The 17,481-nt window shown below is 40.3% G+C and overlaps 1 non-coding gene across 1 annotated transcript; it reads left to right on the top strand.

The window, feature by feature from the left end:
- Nucleotides 1-1,756: 1,756 nt before the first annotated feature.
- Nucleotides 1,757-1,863, top strand: LOC130495299 (small nucleolar RNA R71). Its single transcript, XR_008934571.1, has one exon. It is a non-coding gene; the product is annotated as a small nucleolar RNA R71 (small nucleolar RNA).
- Nucleotides 1,864-17,481: the final 15,618 nt, after the last annotated feature.

Consider the following 17,481-nt stretch of genomic DNA (forward strand, 5'->3'; position numbering starts at 1 on the left):
TTCCTCAGGTGGTAGCTCATCAAAGTGATCATCAGCAGGAGGAGGATTCATCTCTTCAATGGTGAAGGCTTGTCCAAATACAGTGGGGTTCCTCATCTTCTCCTTGATGTCAAAGTGGAGGATGTTCTCCTTGCCCAAATGGAGGTCAATCTTCCCTTCCTTCACATTCACAATAGCTCCTGCTGTAGCTAAGAATGGTCTTCCAAGAATCAATGGGTCTTGAGCCTCCTCACCCATTTCAAGCACCACAAAATCTGTAGGTATCTCATACCTTCCAATCTTCACAGGGAGGTTCTCTAGGATGCCCACAGGGTACTTCACTGAACGATCAGCCAACACCAGAGAGAGTCTACACTTCTTGTATTGAGTGAAGCCAATCTTCTTTGCCACAGACAAAGGCATCAAGCTGACACTAGCTCCCAAATCGCAGAGACATTTCTCAAATACCATAGGTCCAAGAGCATAAGGGAGTGTGAAGCATCCTGGATCTTCTAGCTTCTCTGGAGTATCTAGCCTCTGAATGATGGCATTGCACTCATGACTCAGAACCATCATGCCCTCCATCTCCTTCTTCTTAGCAGCTACAACATCTTTCAGGAGTTTGCTGTATTGAGGAATCAGCATGAAAGCATCAATGATGGGCATTGTAACCTGAGCTTCACTCATCTGCTTCTCAAACAAATCCTTGTACTTCTGTAGCAGCTGCTTCTTGAATCTACCAGGGAATGGAAGCTTTGGTTCATAGGGAGGGGGGACAGGAGAGCTCTCACTTGCTGGAGCAGCAGATTCACCATCTTTTGTTGTTTTCTTCTCTTCTCCAACCTTTCCTTTACCCTTGGCTTTCACAATCTTCTCCAAGATCTCAGCATCTGTCTTCTCATCAACAATGACCACTTCATCATCTAGGTTGATGGCCACCTCCTCACCTTGTTTCTCAGCATCCTTGGTGAGGGTTACAGGAGTCAACTGCTTACCACTCCTAAGTGTGACAGCTTTTGCTTCCTTGGGGTTTTGATCTGACTTTCCAGATAGAGATCCTTGCTGGCGGTTCTGGTGGGAGCTCATGGAAGCAAACTGATTCTCCAAATTCTTGACAGAAGAAGCGAGGTGGGTGAATTTGTTGTTGAGCTCATTGTAGCTCCCATCAATCTTGGAGTGAAGGTTCTTTAGCTCATAGCCCACATGCTTCTCACTTCTAGTCTGAGACTCCAAGATCTGTTTCAGTAAGGCATCAGTGCTGTTCTCTTGAGTGGCGGAGGAGCTAGGAGAGGAGGTTTGCTGAGGCTGCTGGTTGTTTCTAGGCTGATAACCACTTTGCTGGTTGTTTGAATAGGGCTTCAGTTGGTAGTTGTTGTACTGAAAGTTGGGTTCCTTCTTGTACTAGCTACCATTACTGTTGATGAAACACAATTCTTCTTGCCCTTCCAAACCATCAACCTCATTGACAGTAGGAGGTATCTCCTGTTGTGGGTTACCAACAAAGTTCACATGCGCTTGTGTGGCCTTATCAGCAATGAGTTTGTCAATCTTCTCCTGAAGAGCCTTTATCTCATTCCTTGTTTGATTGTCATCACCTCTGCTGCTTCTGTCGTGGTCTCCACTGTAGACTGCATCACTCTTAACCATGTTGTCAACCAGAGCCTCTGCCTCTTCCTCAGTTCTCCCCAAAAAGAACCCATTGCTAGCTGTATCCAGTCTGGCTCTGTACTTAGGAAGAGCACCTCTGTAGAATGTACTCAGCAAGCTCTCCTTAGAGAATCCATGGTGTGGGCACTGAGCTTGGTAACCATTAAATCTCTCCCAAGCTTCAGTGAATCCTTCCAAGTTCTTCTGTTGGAAGCTGGAGATCTCATTCCTCAACTTAGCAGTTCTTGAGGTAGAGAAGAACTTCTCCAAGAATGCCCTTTTGCAGTTTTCCCAAGTGGTGATGGAGTCACTTGGTAGAGACTTCTCCCATTGACGTGCCTTATCCCCCAAAGAGAAAGGGAATAGCTTGAGCTTTAAGACATCCTCTGACACACCATTAGTCTTTGACATACCACAGTAGCTGTCAAACTTATCCAAGTGATCAAATGGGTCCTCCACAGCCAGACCATGATACTTGTTGTTCTCTATGCAGTTTAGCAGTCCTGACTTGATCTCAAAATTGTTAGCAGCCACAGCTGGTGCTCGGATTCCAAGTCTAGGACCATGGATGTTGGGGCAGTCATAAGTGCCAATGGGGCGAGCTGGTCGCTGTTGGGGCCCTTGTGGAGCATTGTTTACTCCATTGGGGTTCAGAGGATTTTGTGGATCAGCCATCTCAGTTTCCTGTGTCTGCAGTAAAGCTTGTTGCTCTTCTTCTCTTCTTTTTCTAGCACACTCTCTCTCTAAAGTTCTGATGTTTGCGGCTCTTGGAACAAGGTTTGATGTACCCTTGCTCCTCAAGTTCATACACCTGAAAATCACAAAGAGTGAAGAAAAGAATCAGTAACTTACAAAAATAAAAATGACTTAGTCTCAAGCAAATGACTAAATCTCAATGTTCAAATCAAACTCAGAATTTGGCAACGGCGCCAATTTGATGCTAGGAGTTTTGAGCTCCTAAGTCAAATGATAGTATAGTGGTAGTAAGTTGTCGAACCAATTCTGAGGGACTCAAAGCAGTGAGAATGCAAGTATTTGCCTAATCTAAGTGCAGCCAGTGATTTGATGATTTCTAAACTAATGATTAAAGCTAATGCAAAGCAATAAAAATGATACTTTTAAGCTATTGGAAAGGAGAACTCATGGGTATAGGGATTTAGACCTTGGGTGATCAGGTTTCGAACTAAGGAATGTAAATGATAAATCAACTATCAACCTTAAGCCTAGACACAATTCTAAGCAAGCTCTATGTCTAGATGAATGCTCATTTGCTAACATGTCTCAAACATCAAATGTCTTTGGTTGAATAACATGCAAGCAATCATTACTAACAAGTCTATTAGCTATCTTAGCATCTTTAACAACAAATCTCTTTGGCAAAGTACACTAAAAGCCTAGGAGAGTTGACTCAGGCATTTCATCAAACACCTGTCGGGTGAGAAATGCCTAGAGATCACCCTTTGAGTGGCCTACTCAAATGATGCATTAAGATCACTCTACTATGCAAGGAACAAGTATGATCTATACCTAAAACATCCTAGAACTAGCCTAATCACCCTTAATCACCCTAACCCATGAATCCAAAAGGTGATTACTCACTAATCTCCATGATTCCTCTTAAACCCATGGTGGATTTCAGATGAATCATATAGAGAATTAGAAGAGAAACTCACAAGAACACAAGAACAATCAAATCCAAAAGACAACTTTTCTTGAGAGAGTTTTGTGTTCTTCAATAGAAAAAAGATAGTTTGCCAAATGGTGGCTACATAGTACTTAAACATTAGGTTTTCCAAGTGCAAAAACGTGCACAACAAATGCAAAAAGGTCCTTGAAAAATAATAAAATAGTGCAGCAGATAACGTGGAGCGACCTCAGAGAGTCACTCCAGGAGGTCGCTCTGGGGTTGGGAGCGACCTTGGAGGGTCGCTCTGAGAGGTCGCTCCAGCCTCCATTTTTGTGTCTCCGGGCGATGAAAACGCGAGCTACTTAGGTGGGTCGCTCTGGTTGGTCGCTCTGGTTGGGAGCTACCTTAGAGGGTCGCTCCAGAAGGTCACTCTGCGGTTCTCGACCAGGATGGATATGCCTATAGTAAATTGATCATAACTCCTCCATTACATCTCCAAATGACTTGAAACCACTTCCATTAGAAAGCTGACTCAATTTCCTGTGTCTCCACAAAATCTTAGCAACAGAAGATTTCTCTAAGGCCTCCATCCACGCTCATCTTTCACCCCCTTTTTGATCACATTGCTTCCAAATGTCTCCAAGAACTCCATGTGGTGTTCCAATACCTGATAGAGACATATGTATGCCAAATGCAACCTAAACATGTCTAAATCCTAATCTATATGATGCAAATGCTTATGAATGAATAGCTAAAACAATGCAAATATGCAAGACATCATAAGGCTCAAAAAGAGGAGTGTCAGACAATTCTCAGAATATTGAAGGAATACGAGGCGGTATCAGGACAGCAAATAAACTTTGACAAATCATCAATTCAATTCGGACATAAGATTCAGGAGGCGGACAGACAGGAACTGCGGGATATTCTAGGGATACAAAATCAAGGAGGGATAGGCTTCTATTTGGGCATACCCGAAAACCTAAGTGGCTCAAAAGTTCAGGTTTTCGGGTTTGTTCAAGAGAGGCTAAATACTAGAGTCAACGGATGGACCTTCAGATTTTTCTCAAAGAGAGGAAAAGAAGTGATCATAAAATCAGTGGTCACAGCCTTACCAAATCACATCATGGCCAGCTTTCGTATACCCAAAACTGTCATAAAAAAGCTTACGAGTGCAGTAGCTAAATTCTGGTGGAGTCCAAGGGGAGCAACTAGAGGTATGCACTGGCAATCATGGGACAAAGTTTGTATACCCAAGGAAGATGGAGGCTTGGGTTTCAAGGACTTCATGGATTTTAACACAGCCATGCTCGGAAAGCAATTTTGGAGATTAATAGAGAAACCTCAATCTTTATTCTCCCGGGTTTTCAAAGGCCGATATTTCAGGAACGCATCGCCTTTGGAACCCATTCGATCATACTCGGCATCTTATGGATGGCGAAGTATTGTTTTTGCTAGATCTCTGGTTAGCAAAGGACTAATCAAAAGGGTGGGATCAGGATCATCCATCTCTGTATGGAATGATCCTTGGCTCCCATCCACCCGGACCTAACGGTAGACTCACTCATCAATGAGAATTCAAGGACATGGAATATTCAAGCACTTTAGAATCTGGTTGATCCTGAGGATGTAGATATTATTCTAAGTATCCCGTTAAGCAGAACTCTATTAATGGATCGGGATGGCTGGCATTTTACAAACAATGGGAGATACATAGTTAAAACGGGTTACCAGATTGAAAGAGTGTACCCAGATAAGGAACGAGTTTTACCACAACTAGGCCCATCAATCACACCTTTGAAGGCTTTTTGTTGGAAAATAAAATGCCCACCTAAAATGAGACATTTTCTATGGCAAATGTTATCTGGATGTCTGGCGGTAATGAAGAATCTCAATGCAAGAGGGATAAAAGGAGATACTATTTGCACAAGATGTGGAAATCATGAAGAGACAATCAATCATGTATTTTTTGAATGTCCACCAGCCGTACAAGTATGGGCACTCTCGAGGATCCCATCAAATCCACTGCACTTTCCGTGCGACTCATTATTTGCAAATATGGATTATTTATTCTGGCGGGTTCCCCCAAAAATTGATGATCATCATTTTGCATGGATATTATGGTATATTTGGAAGGCAAGGAATTGTAAAGTTTTTAGTAATTTGAATATTGATCCACAAGATACACTCAAGGTGGCCGAAACTGAATCCCGACTCTGGGCAGAAGCACAAGCTTCTATTATTCAGCCGGCAGCCCCATCTCCTGTATTAGTAGCACCACAGGTCCCAACTAATACAGGTAGATGGTGTTTCTCAGATGAATCATGGAAAGACAAGGAAAAGTTCTCGGGTCAGGGGTGGTACAACACTCTGCCGGGTTTTGAGGGCTTGATGGGAGCAAGAAATACAAGAGCGAGTCTGTCTCCACTGCACGCAGAGATTGAAGCTCTCATTTGGTTAATGGAATGTATGAGGAATTTAAGGCAGTATAATGTTACTTTTGCAACGGATTGCTCGCAATTGGTGAAGATGGTTTCGGAACCAGATGAATGGCCAGCCTTTGCAACCTATTTAGAAGACATAAGAAGTCTGAGGAGTAGTTTCAATACTACGGAGATCATTCATGTACCAAAGACGAATAACAAAAAGGCGGACAGTCTAGCACGCAGTGCAAGAAAGCAACCGTCTTACGTCGTTCACATGGATGTGGATCCCCCGGTTTGGTTAACAGAGTCAATATGAGTCTGTAATGTTGCTGACAAAAAAAAAACAATGGAAATATATATATCAAATATTTGTTCTTATTTATTATATGATTAACAAACAAATACAAACAAACTCTACTATTAATAGACATTTGTTTCAACAATTCAGATATAAATAATTAATGTAATACAAGAAAATATTTTTTTTATATCACCATAGAATATATTACTAAAAATATCACAATTATATCATTACTTATAAAAAATATCAAACATTGCAAACCGAAAAAGAACACCCGCACGGATGTGCGGGTAACGATCTAGTTCTCTTTATGTCTATTCTTTTTCACAATCACTACTTGCAACACAACCTTCTGTAAATAAAAAAACTAAAATGCAGAAATTGAGCTCGAAATCTTCTTTTTATTGTCTCAGTCGTCATCGAATAATCACCCCCACATCACTCCGGTGTGCAAATCTCCACCGCCGTGGCAGTTTGGAGTCATTGTGGTGGTTGTTGACAGTGGTGTTTTTGTCCAATTCAGTTATTAAATCAGAAAAATAAAAAGTTAGCATTTTGGATTTTAAAGTTTGAAATCATGTTTTAAACGAAATTTCTACAAACTTGAAGGTATAATAAGCAAGAAAAATGAAAACAAAAACTGAAGAATATGGTGGAAATAATGGCTGGCGGCCATAGAGATAAATTGCAGAAACCCCTAATTGATTTTAGGAAGATGAAGATAAAATTATGAAAATACCTCTCATTAAAGAAAACATTAAAATAACAGGTTGTACTAGGCCTGGGCATTCGGGTCCTCGGGTCGGGTCCGGGTCGGGTCGTCTCGGGTCCGGGTCTTTCGGGTCCAAAAATTTTAGACCCATATGGGTACTTCCAAAAATTCGGGTCGGTTCCGGGTCGGGTCTTATCGGGTCCGGGTCGGTTCGGGTCCACATTTCATATACCCGTTAATACCCAAAAAAAATTCGGTTCTTTATATTTCGGGTCGGGTCCGGGTATTCGGGTCCATGTTCGGGTATATTTTATATTTTCGGGTCAGTTCTTAATATTTCGGGTCGGTTCTATAGTTTTTTGGGTCTAAAACATGTGATTCGGGTCTACTTTTTACCCATGACTTGTTGTTTTACCCGCCGGGTATTACCTGCAATTTTGAAAAAGAATCTGAAACATGAAAACTATAGAACCTGCAGTGACAAACTTAAACACTTAAAACTTAAAGTTACCATTCAAAAACAAAACAATAGACATCCTAATATCATAGTATCATTATCATACTCTTAAGTCTCAAAAACTCAAAGACAAAACAACATAACAAAGAAGAGATCAAGTCTCATAAACATAACAAAGAAGAGATCAAGTTCCATGAATATCCATGATGATCATACTAGCTGCATCTCCAAGTCCAACATCCAAACGTCATCAAATCATCTGAACATTTGCAATACATCATGTATAAGAGAATGGTACTCGAAAGTCGAAACAGTATTATACTAGTTTCAAATTTGATAGCACAAAACAGTAGAGTAGAGAGTAGAGACTTACTAAATCTGCTTGAAAGCAGGTTCAAATTCTACATAATAAAAATAAAATAAGTGAAGGTTAGTAATCCAAAAAAAAATGCATAAAACAAATAAATCTATTAGATTTGATTACCTCTCATAAGCTCATCTTGATTCTCTAACTCAGAAAGGATTTGCTCCTTCCTAATGACTCCTTTTCCTTTGAATTTAATCTCAGATTTGAGCCACTGCTCTGTGCACATCAAGACTTCTATCATAAAATGTGTCAAGCAGCTTCTGCTTGGGTCTAGGACACGCCCACTTGTGCTGAAGGCTGATTCGGAGGCTACTGAAGACACTTGCATTGCAAGTACATCTCTGGCTACTCTTGAGAGAACTGGAAACTTAGGACTGTTAAGCTTCCACCACGAGAGTACATCATACTCAGTACCATCCATTAATTTTGGGTACTCCACACTCTCTTTCAAATACACATCCAGCTCATCTGTTGTTTCTTGAACCCCTGCTTCATTCACAAGCTCAAGGTAGAGGTCACTCATGCTTTCATAAGCTAGTCCATTCCCAAGTACGGTCTGTTGAGATGCTTCTTCTACAAATTGATCTTGGGACTGAGATGAAGTTCCATGAGACTGACTATGAACAGACTGACCAGCAGAAGCCTCATTGTTGATCACGCGGCTGTTAATACTCATCAAACAAGCTTCTCAAGAGGTCTTTTGTCTCGGCAGTCAAAAGTGTAACCCGAACACTGCCTACTCCATACAGTTTCTCGAAACACTTAACTACAAGCTTCATCTTCTTGCTTGGATCAAGAACACCAGCAACAATGATCATCTTATTCATCTCAACATTCTCAACATTCTCAACAAATGGAGACCAATACTTTCCGAATTTTTTCTCCATTGCAGCAGCCTTAGACCTTAATATTTCATCAGGGCCTGGAGTTGTGCTTAGTAAACTAATGTTCCTTGTGACAGTGTAGATAGCATGATACAGTTTATGCGCAGAGATGGTATTTGAAGATGACAAAACTAACGTAGCTTTGTAAAAGATGATCAAGAACTGCACTAACCTACTAACAGCTTCCCAATCTTCTTTTGCTGGTGGTCCAATGCGTTTCTTCCCATCTATTATCTGATTGAAGTAGTCGTTGTAGGGCCTGTCTTCAGCTTCCATCTTGTCAAAGGCCACTTTAAACTTCATCGCCTGCTCCAGCATCAGATATGTGGAGTTCCATCTTGTTGTAACATCTAATGGTAAACTTCCTCTTTTAATCTTTCCTGACTCAACACAGCGTCCAAAGGATACTTGCCTCTGTGTAGAAGATCTCACAAAGTAAATGCCATTTCTATTGGCATCTATATTGTTGTCAACCTCTTGCAGACCTTCTTTCACAACCAGATTCAGAATGTGCGTTGCACATCGAAGATGTAGATAGCGACCTCCTAAAACCAGTGCATCAGCTCCATGTTCCATAAATTTTTCCTTAAACCTTCTCAATGCTGAACCGTTGGCAGTGGCATTATCGACAGTGATGCTGAACAATTTCTCGATGCCCCAGTCTTCTAAGCATTCAAGAAGAGCATTACAGATTGTTGCTCCTTTGTGGTCAACGACATTCTTGAACCCGATAATCATCTTCCTTAACTTCCACCAAGAGTCAATGAAGTGGGCTGTAATGACCATGTAACTTGCACCAGTATGAGGAGCCTTCCATATGTTAGTTGTCAGAGAGAGTCGCTGCTTGTTCTCCTCGAGTAAGTTCTTCATGGTCTCTTTCTTTTGCACATAAATCTCAACAATGTCACGTCGTGCAGTGGTCCGAGAATGAGGAATGCCGAGCTTAATCTTATCAGTGAAATGTCTCCAAGCCAAACCATCTACCCAAGATAACGGTAATTCTCCTATGACCATCATCTCGTTTGTAGCTTCCCTAATAACAGCATCTGATACCCTACACAACTTGGCACTACCACTGTCATCTTCAGGACCACCCTTATTTTTTCCATTCGCAGATAGCCACACCTTGTAACCTCTGCATGCCAGATTCAAATGCTTCCTCATGTTTGAAGTTCCAGACTTGGTTGGACAAGACATTTCTTTGCCACAGTGGTTGCAACAAGCTCGGTCTAAGTCATCTTTCTTCCTTGTGAAATGCTCCCAAACATCAGATGTAGTTTTGCTCTTCTTTCTTGACTTTGAACCACTGCTACCCTCTGCTTCTCTACGTTTCCCTTTCTTATGAGATCTTGGCGTCTGAGTCTGAGCTTCATCTTCAGTTGAACTATCTGACTCACCATCATCACCGTGATTATGTTCATCTATTCTCTCTGGATTATCACAAGACGCCATCTACAATACAAAAAAAAAAAATTCAAACTCAGAACAACAAAGAAACAAACAAGAACAAGTCAAAGTTGACAAAATCAAACAACAAACAAACAAGTCAAAGTCGCCAAATTTCAAATTGTAATCACGACAACTTGACAACAAACATCAAACAACAAGTTCAAACTCGAACAATTATGAAAAACAAACAACAAAATCAAACTTGAACAGACTGGAACAAAAATCAAAATCAAACTCGAACAAAAAAAATAAAACAAAAAAAAATTGGGGAAAAGGGTTACCCGAGATCGATTTCGAGATCGATTCCTAGACGTCTCAGATGGAGGAGAACAGACTGGAAGAATCGATTCCAGTTTGATGTCTGCTTGATTTAAGATTTATGGTTAATAAACGTAAACCGTTGAGAATTTTGGGGGAATGGAAAGGTCGAAGACGGAGTCGGCTAAAAGAAAAAGGCTATCGGGTTTCAACTTTCGAGAAAATGGTTAATAATGTCTCGACTCTCGACTCGGTTCCAATGTAAAAATATATAGTGGCTCGGTTCCAATAATACCGCTCGGGTCCCGGGTCGGTTCTGGACCCGAACCTGCTACCCACGGTTCCTCTATTTTCAGACCCATTCGGGTAAATGCCTCGGTTCGGTTCTAGACCCGGACCCGAATTTTCGGGTCGGTTCCGGTTTGGGTCCTCGGGTCCGGGTAAAATGCCCAGGCCTAGGTTGTACACACAATTTTATTATCCACATGTACAACGGCTCACATATACAACGATTCATATGTACATTATATTCGATTGTGCACATTTACACCGCCTAAAAATATTTACATGTACACTAGTTTGCAAAGATCTACTTAATTAGATATTATTTGACCTAAAGCAATATCCCTCTAGACATTTACAAAAACTATATTTACTGACATTTCATTGTTACTAGCTCATCTGAATGTACGTGTTGTGTTGTGTTGTATTGTACCTCTTGGAGACATCGATGCCGGGTGTGTGTTTACTAGTTGGTGTGTACCCCTTTTTTGATGTCCATATGTATATCAATATCATTGTGTACAAGTACCTGAAAGTTTTGTTATGGATTATGTGTACATATTGTTATCATTGATAAACTCAAGTGTCTTATGCAAAACAAATGTGTACACTAGCACGTGATATGGAAGAGTAATGGCAGACCAAATATCACATGTGTACACTAACACATTCAAATTTAGGATTTTGGTGTTTTGGAATACATGTGACTTGGATTGTGCACATGTGTACAATCATGTATATGTACAACTAAGAATGTGTACATATGTGATGTGTACGCAATACTAGATGAATGTTTTGACATATACATTTTGTGTTTATTGATGTGTGAGGCATGAGCTGATAATGCAAGAAGGTCAAACGAAGAAATTGTGTGCTTCTTTAAGTTATTTTTGGAATTTTTTTTAGTATGTAACGTGAAGTAGCATTGATGACTGCTGATTGTAAATTTAACTAAGAGAACTTGTTTGAAATATATTTTTTCTGTACTATCAGGAAAGAGTAACATATGTATAGTTGTACACGCGATCAGGTGTACACATGGATGTGTTCGATTTTGTTGTACACATTTCATTAATGATGGAAAATTACAAAATAACCTCTTCTTCTTCCTTAGCCACTGTCAACGAGACGCGACGAACGATGACCACCAGTGGACGAGACCTCACATCTTGGACGAAGGAGATGAGCACGGAGAAGAGGAGATGAACTAGAGCTCTCCGACTGTATACCTCGCTGGAGAATAAACCAAAAGCTTCTTCACCAGTCAAAAATTGTCTTGAGTCTTCTTCTGCTCTGTTTTCACGAAATTCATCAGAGATAAACCCCGTCAGAATCACGGTTGAATTCATCAATCTTCTATTATCGGAGATCAATTTTGTCACCGGAAAGAACTATCACGCTTCTTGTTGAAAACCTAACCTTTTTTTTTAAGATCTGTGAAGAAAATAAAAAGAAAGAGATTTGAGAAAGAAGATAAGGAAAGAGAAGAAAATCAAACTGTGTCTTGTCTAGATCTGTATCATTAAATCTAGGTCGTCCATTAGTTATATAGATCTATCGCTGAGAATAAATGCCACTAGTTTATTAGTTTAGTTAAGCATGTGATGGTTGATAGAAATTAGAAAGACTAATTCCTAACCATTCATTGAGAAAAAGTGTCTTTGTATAAGAAAGTGACTCAACTTCATATTCATAAGTAGTAAAGTGATCCTCAATGTAATATTTTCTTCTTCCTAAATAAAGTTTGTTTAATATTGTGTTTGAATATCTGAGTTTGGACTGGTTTTTGGTGGGTTTAATTAGGAACTCTTTAATTAGTTCATAAGTTGATAAATAATGAGTTTTTAAAAATATCATTTGAGTCCAACAACATTGTGTTTGGATATCTGAGTTTTGACTGGTTTTTAGTGGGTTTAATTAGTTCATAAGTTGATAAATAATGGGCTTTTAAAAATATCATTTGAGCCCAACAACATACTCGATGTTGTCTTCTTTCCTTCGTGACCGTTCGAACAGAAAAGAAAATATTAAGCTTGTCGTTCGAGAAAACTCGTAGAAGATGAAAACTTGAATCGAACTACATACGGCAATAATAAACACAAATCTGCGGAGTATTGATCAATTTAGGTCCTTACAAAATCTGGGTAAACCTAACTTAAACACAACCTCATCATGTAAGAATCTTGAATTCATTAGCTTTTTTTTTGTGTATGACTATCTCGGCTTGGGTACTCCTGCCCGGAAAAAATGATCTGAGATACTCCTGCCCGAAACTGACCAGATTTGGAATTAAATATATCTTTATTTAAATACGAAAATTTATTAAAAGACAAAGAAAGCAAGACAAAGTTAGATAATTACAACTCTACCTAAGACTATCTAAACCCGGACCCAGAACCGACCCAATTAATTCGGATACGCACTTCTAGAAATTGAATTCCCGAATACGTTTCCCCTTATTGGTTAAATTTTAGGTTGAAAAGACAGTGATTCGAAAAGTCCACAGTCTCTCACTAATTTCTACCTTTGACTCATTTGTCGACCGTTCGCACAAGTTGAATTCTGAAAACCCTACTCAATCGCGAATCCTCAATCGACAATCAAAACCCAAATCATGTTGAAGCGAGACGTCCGAAGGCAAAAGAAGACGGCTCGAGTAGTGTAGTAGGAGATGACACAGCTACGGTTACATTCTCCGGAGATGAAGCAAACCCAAAGACCATCGACAAATCTGTCGCCTCGGGAACCGTCCAAAGTCCCGGAGATGCAGATGAAAGCGAAGAAAATGGTACTGGGAAAGGGGCAGAGGAGAAATCAAGAGAAGTAGAGGAAGGAGAAAAAGTGAAGGAAGCCGGAGACGAAGAGAATGAAAACGGAGACAAAGAGAATGAAAACGGAGAAGAAGAGAATAAGCCCAAAGAAGGGGATGAGGAAATGGAGGTCCGAAGAAACGACGAAGAAGCTGGAGAAATGGCCATCCAATTGGTAGAGTTACGACAACATGAAACCGAGTCGCATGCAGATTCGGTAAGTATTCAAATTGAAAACTAAAGAATAGATGATTTGAAAGATTAGATAAGTGTGGAAAACTAAGTGGAATTTAGAGTTAGTGTAATTTTGTGAAACAAAGTGAAACTTTAAATGCGTTGATGACTTTGTAAATCTGAGTTGAACTGCAACAATATAGATGTAGGAACTTTGTGGAACTAAGAACAACTTGAAGTGAGTGATTGCTGAACTAAGTCCAAGTTTGTGAAACTATATGTTGATGGTTGTAAGATGCCGTACGTGATCTGGTTTTCAATTGAGTGCAGTTTGTAGATGACGAAGAAGAAGGCATGCGACCGCTGAAGTTGCACTTTCCTTCAAGCCAGTATCAAAAGTCTATAAAGCTTTCAGGAAAATGTTACATTGACACGGCGATAAGAAATATACAAACGATCCTGAAAGAGAAGGAGGTGGAATGGTTCATAGAGCACCCACAATTCCAACATTTCTTCCATATCAAAAACCGAAAGCAGAAGTGGATGGGAATGTGGGTTTAGCTTCTGTTGGGAAGAAGCATGAGTTATGGTTTATCGTTAATGGCGTCCCAATACGATACTCTCTCAAAGAATTAGGACTCATTTCTGGACTATACTGCCATGAGTATCCCCCCAACCATGAGAGGTTGGGTGGTACAACATTAATGAACAAGTATTTTGGAGGGAAAAGGGTCACATACGCTTACCTGGAGAAGCAGATGTTGGCAATGAAATCAAAGCCATCTGAGGATCGTAAGAAGATGGTTGTTCTGTACTTCTTAGCCAGCATCCTCGTCGGAGGTCGAAAGAGTGGTGAGGGAGCATCACCTGTGGACAGTTTCTTCATGACTATTGTTGATGACTTAGATGCGTGTATAACGTTCCCTTGGGGGCAGTATGCATTCGAACATAACTTGAAGGATGTCTCTAGCTTCTTGGAGAAATCACACGGGGTTGCGCCGACGAGTTGGGGTTTTACAAGCTTTCCTATCCCTTTGGAGGTATCTTAAGCTCTCTTCTACTTAGTTGTGTTATTGTTTAATTGATGTAAATGTCTTTTTGTTGTGTGTTTGTAGTTGTTGGCCTTTGAGGCTATTCCAAGCTTGAGGAACCATTTCCGAGAAAATGTGAGTGGTGCACGCATTGGTTGCCCGCGGATGTGCAAGATGGAGTACAAACGCAAAAGTGGAACCAAGGAATTCAGTCTGAATGCTGTCAACGATAAACTTGGAAATAATACAAAGGTAATTGATGTTTTGTGTAGTCGAATTAAGGAGAAAGGAATTATGAGACTTATGAAAACTTGGTGAAACTAAAGTAATTAATGTTTTACTCTGTTTTTTGTGGTTTTGCCACAGGATATCGAGAGTATCTTGGTAGCAACAGCAGCTGAGAAGGAACTTCTTGCAAGTATAGGGATGGACAAGGAAAGTTGTTGGGCCGATGACGATGATGATGCAGCAGTTGATCGTTGGACGAAGATAATAGGGAAAGGGAAAAAACAAGTTTTCTTTGAAGAACAGTTCCGCATTGATTTTGAGTCTCGTACATCTCGGATTGAAGGTCCCACCAATCCTATCGGAGGACCATCGAATAACGCAGAATCTGGTCAGGCGCACGCAGATTCGGTGGAAGCTACTGGAGCTGCTACTGGAGCTAAGGGTTTAAAATCGATGGAAAATTTGATTAAAAAGACAGTCCGTGATGCGATGAAGGAAGTGAACGAAAAATTGACTTCATTGTCGCAGAAGGTAGCTCTTCTAGAAGAGGAAGTGAGAAGTCAACCTAAGAGTGGTCCGTCGGACCAAGTTGGTGTTAATGACAATCCGGCGGACGAAGATGATGGGAGTGACATTAACGAGTCGGGGGAAGAGGATGGGAGTGACATTAACGAGTCGGAGGAAGAGGATGGTAGTGAAAAAAAGGAGTCGGAGGAAGAGGATGGTAGTGAACAAAAGGAGTCGGAGGAAGAGGATGGTGGTGAACAAAAGGAGTCGGAGGAAGAGGATGGTGGTTTAATTAGCAATATTACAAAGGAAATTCAGAGGGTACATGGTGATAATGAAATGGATGATGATGAAGCAAAGATGGCTGCACATGAATCGGAGGTCGAGAGAAAGTTAGAGAAGAAGAGGTCGAGAGAAGATCATGGAAAAGAAGCAGTTCCTGCGAAATAGTCCAAGGGTTGCGAAAGAGTGAGTAGTCCCGTTTATACAAGAATGAGGGAAGCTGAGGTGGAGGAGGCAGCTAAGAAGGCAGCGGCAGAGAAGGAGGCAGCACCTAAGGAGGCAGCACCTAAGAAGGCAGCACCTAAGAAGATAGCACCTAAGACGGCAGCACCTAAGAAGGCAGCACCTGAGGAGGCATCTAAGAAGGCAGCGGCCGAAAAGAAGCAGAACAAGCCGAAGAGAAAGAAGGCAGGTAAACTCTAAGAAGACGGAGAACAATTCTGTATGTGGTTGTTTTAATGCGGTTGAACTCTAAGAAGACGGTTTGTATGACTTTGAAAACCTGTATCACTTTCTTGTTTGTTGTTGAAGACTTATGGTATTTAAGACTTATGGTATTTATCAAGACTTATATAAAGTTTCCCCTTCAACTTAGTCTAACTTTGTGAATCTAACGTAATTCGTAGATCGTGAATGAGAGAGTAGGGGAAACTTTAGTAAGTTTCACCTTCAACTTAGTCTAACTTTGTGAATCTAACGTAATTCGTAGATCGTGAATGAGAGAGTAGGGGAAACTTTAGTAAGTTTCACCTTCAACTTAGTCTAACTTTGTGAATCTAACGTAATTCGTAGATCGTGAATGAGAGAATAGGGGAAACTTTAGTAAGTTTCACCTTCAACTTAGTCTAGCTTTGTCTAACTTTCATAACTGAATTAGATAGATAGTTGTTCGTGAACATAACATAGAATCCATAAATACATAATCTGAAGCAAACATAATCTGAAGCAAACATAATCTCAAGCAAACATAATCTCAAGCAAACAACAACAACAGATAGTAGACTAATGTCAAGAACCGGACGCATCTCATGGAGTGGTAGGAGTCGTACGGGCAAGATTATACTTCAGTTCAGCAATCTCTGCAGCCATCGCATCCACACGGTCCCTTAACTTTTGAACCTCTTCCTAGACTCCGAAGACCCATGGTTGACGGAAATAGAATCCATCATTCTACACGTAAAACGGAAAACCATCAAAATCTCTCAAAATCTGCACATAAAACCCGAGAGTTTCCATAAATTACCTTAAAATTTTTGCAAGTGAAGTATTTTCTCCCCGGTGAAGTATCAAAATCGGTTTGATACTTCGGGTCCCGCGCCACCTCGTTGATAATTGTCCCTCCACAAGGGCATCTAGTCGGAATCACACACTCGGCATCCGCCACGAAGCCAAGCATGTCGCTTTCTCTCTTCCAAGCCTTCATCTGCCTATACTCCTCGTCTGGATGAGTCATGATTCTGAGAGGGACCGAATGTAAATCTGAGTTCTCGAGAGAAATGTAGAGAGATGTTGAAAAGTAGAGAGAGAGATTCGCTGCGATAAATGGGGGAAACAGAAAAAAATTGGGTTTAATACACGTCTACGAAGACTCAGCATCAATTTTGGTGAAAGTCAAAATCCGAAAAAATGGGTGGGAAAATTCAAAATGCTGGGCGGGAACAATTTGTAAAGTATTTTCGTGCTTCAAATTTCACTTAGTTTGTAGTTATACAAAAACCTTTACAGTTTTACTTTTCTGTTTTTTGCGATTTTGTTGGTTTTACTGTATTTAGATGATTAATTTTATGGTTATACCAGATATATTCTATTTTATATCAACGTGTTAGATGTTCTCATGTGGAAGAAATTTTGATTTCCTAACATATGTAACTTTTATAATCCCACCTGGTAGTATATACAAAAAACACCTGACAATGATGTTTTCCCTTCCCAATCGATAGAAAATGTGTTCCAGATTATAAAAAATTTCACTCGACGTGATCCGGATACGAGAACATGTTAATAAATTGCGTCCGCTTCGTTGAACATGAATAAGAACATGTCATCGCAATTGTAATCTA

Source organism: Raphanus sativus, chromosome 5 (genome assembly GCF_000801105.2).
Source record: "Raphanus sativus cultivar WK10039 chromosome 5, ASM80110v3, whole genome shotgun sequence".
Lineage (NCBI taxonomy): Eukaryota > Viridiplantae > Streptophyta > Magnoliopsida > Brassicales > Brassicaceae > Raphanus > Raphanus sativus.